We start from the raw sequence: 3,517 nt of genomic DNA on the forward strand, positions 1-3,517 counted from the left end.
ATGTGATTAAAGGCTCTTTTCCTATTTCAAAAGTTTTAGTTTTCGGGGGTAAGAGCTATGTATGTTGAAAAAATGAAGATATTAGACTATTCTATGATTGCACATGGGAAAGAATGTGATTAAAGGCTCTTTTCCTATTTCAAAATTTTAGTTTTCGAGGGTAATAGCTACGTATGTTGAAAAAATGAAGATATTAGACTATTTTATGATTGCAAATGGTAAAGAATGTGATTAAAGGCTCTTTTCCTATTTCAAAAGTTTTAGTTTTCGGGGGTAAGAGCTACCTATGTTGAAAAAATGAAGATATTAGACTATTTTATGATTGCAAATGGTAAAGAATGTGATTAAAGGCTCTTTTCCTATTTCAAAAGTTTTAGTTTTCGAGGGTAATAGCTACGTATGTTGAAAAAATGAAGATATTAGACTATTTTATGATTGCAAATGGTAAGGAATGTGATTAAAGGCTCTTTTCCTATTTCAAAAGTTTTAGTTTTCGAGGGTAATAGCTACATATGTTGAAAAAATGAAGATATTAGACTATTTTATGATTGCACATGGTAAAGAATGTGATTAAAGGCTCTTTTCCTATTTCAAAAGTTTTAGTGTTCGGGAGTAAGAGCTACGTATGTTGAAAAAATGAAGATATTAGACTATTTTATGATTGCACATGGTAAAGAATGTGATTAAAGGCTCTTTTCCTATTTAAAAATATTAGTTTTCGAGGGTAATAGCTACGTATGTTGAAAAAATGAAGATATTAGACTATTTTATGATTGCATATGGTAAAGAATGTGATTAAAGGCTCTTTTCCTATTTCAAAAGTTTTAGTTTTCGAGGGTAATAGCTACGTATGTTGAAAAAATGAAGATATTAGACTATTTTATGATTGCACATGGTAAAGAATGTGGTTAAAGGCTCTTTTCCTATTTCAAAAGTTTTAGTTTTCGAGGGTAATAGCTACGTATGTTGAAAAAATGAAGATATTAGACTATTTTATGATTTCAAATGGTAAAGAATGTGATTAAAGACTCTTTTCCTATTTCGAAAGTTTTAGTTTTCGTGGGTAATAGCTACGTATGTTGAAAAAATGAAGATATTAGACTATTTTATGATTGCAAAGTTTTAGTTTTCGAGGGTAATAGCTACGTATGTTGAAAAAATGAAGATATTAGACTATTTTATGATTGCACATGGTAAAGAATGTGATTAAAGGCTCTTTTCCTATGTCAAAAGTTTTAGTTTTCGAGGGTAATAAATACGTATGTTGAAAAAATTAAGATATTAGACAATTTTATGATTGCACATGGTAAAGAATGTGATTAAAGGCTCTTTTCCTATGTCAAAAGTTTTAGTTTTCGAGGGTAATAAATACGTATGTTGAAAAAATGAAGATATTAGACTATTTTATGATTGCAAATGGTAAAGAATGTGATTAAAGGCTCTTTTCCTATGTCAAAAGTTTTAGTTTTTGAGGGTAATAGCTACGTATGTTGAAAAAATGAAGATATTAGACTATTTTATGATTGTAATTGGTAAAAAATGTGATTAAAGGCTCTTTTTCTATGTCAAAAGTTTTAGTTTTCGAGGGTAATAGCTACGTATGTTGAAAAAATGAAGATATTAGACTATTTTATGATTGCACTTGGTAAAGAATGTGATTAAAGGCTCTTTTCCTATTTCAAAGGTTTTAGTTTTCGAGGGTAATAGCTACGTATGTTGAAAAAATGAAGATATTAGACTATTTTATGAGCGAAAATGGTAAAGAATGTGATTAAAGGCTCTTTTCCTATGTCAAAAGTTTTAGTTTTCGAGGGTAATAGCTACGTATGTTGAAAAAATGAAGATATTAGACTATTTTATGATTGCAAATGGTAAAGAATGTGATTAAAGGCTCTTTTCCTATTTCAAAAGTTTTAGTTTTCGAGGGTAATAGCTACTTATGTTGAAAAAATGAAGATATTAGACTATTTTATGATTGCAAATGGTAAAGAATGTGATTAAAGGCTCTTTTCCTATTTCAAAAGTTTTAGTTTTCGAGGGTAATAGCCACGTATGTTGAAAAAATGAAGATATTAGACTATTTTATGATTGCAAATGGTAAAGAATGTGATTAAAGGCTCTTTTCCTATTTCAAAAGTTTTAGTTTTCGAGGGTAATAGCTACGTATGTTGAAAAAATGAAGATATTAGACTATTTTATGATTGCACATGGTAAAGAATGGTATTAAAGGCTCTTTTCCTATGTCAAAAGTTTTAGTTTTCGAGGGTAATAAATACGTATGTTGAAAAAATTAAGATATTAGACAATTTTATGATTGCACATGGTAAAGAATGTGATTAAAGGCTCTTTTCCTATGTCAAAAGTTTTAGTTTTCGAGAGTAATAGCTACGTATGTTGAAAAAATGAAGATATTAGACTATTTTATGATTGCAAATGGTAAAGAATGTGATTAAAGGCTCTTTTCCTATGTCAAAAGTTTTAGTATTCGAGGGTAATAGCTACGTATGTTAAAAAAATGAAGATATTAGACCATTTTATGATTGCAAATGGTAAAGAATGTGATTAAAGGCTCTTTTCCTATGTCAAAAGTTTTAGTTTTCGAGGGTAATAGCTACGTATGTTGAAAAAATGAAGGTATTAGACTATTTTATGATAGCAAATGGTAAAGAATGTGATTAAAGGCTCTTTTCCTATGTCAAAAGTTTTAGTTTTCGAGGGTAGTAGCTACGTATGTTGAAAAAATGAAGATATTATACTATTTTATAATTGCAAATGGTAAAGAATGTGATTAAAGGCTCTTTTCCTATGTCAAAAGTTTTAGTTTTCGAGGGTAATAAATACGTATGTTGAAAAAATGAAGATATTAGACTATTTTATGATTGCAAATGGTAAAGAATGTGATTAAAGGCTCTTTTCCTATGTCAAAAGTTTTAGTTTTTGAGGGTAATAGCTACGTATGTTGAAAAAATGAAGATATTAGACTATTTTATGATTGTAATTGGTAAAGAATGTGATTAAAAGCTCTTTTTCTATGTCAAAAGTTTTAGTTTTCGAGGGTAATAGCTACGTATGTTGAAAAAATGAAGATAATAGACTATTTTATGATTGCACTTGGTAAAGAATGTGATTAAAGGCTCTTTTCCTATTTCAAAGGTTTTAGTTTTCGAGGGTAATAGCTACGTATGTTGAAAAAATGAAGATATTAGACTATTTTATGAGCGAAAATGGTAAAGAATGTGATTAAAGGCTCTTTTCCTATGTCAAAAGTTTTAGTTTTCGAGGGTAATAGCTACGTATGTTGAAAAAATGAAGATATTAGACTATTTTATGATTGCAAATGGTAAAGAATGTGATTAAAGGCTCTTTTCCTATTTCAAAAGTTTTAGTTTTCGAGGGTAATAGCTACTTATGTTGAAAAAATGAAGATATTAGACTATTTTATGATTGCAAATGGTAAAGAATGTGATTAAAGGCTCTTTTCCTATTTCAAAAGTTTTAGTTTTCGAGGGTAAAAGCC

The sequence above is a fragment of the Artemia franciscana genome, chromosome 19 (genome assembly GCF_032884065.1).
Source record: "Artemia franciscana chromosome 19, ASM3288406v1, whole genome shotgun sequence".
Lineage (NCBI taxonomy): Eukaryota > Metazoa > Arthropoda > Branchiopoda > Anostraca > Artemiidae > Artemia > Artemia franciscana.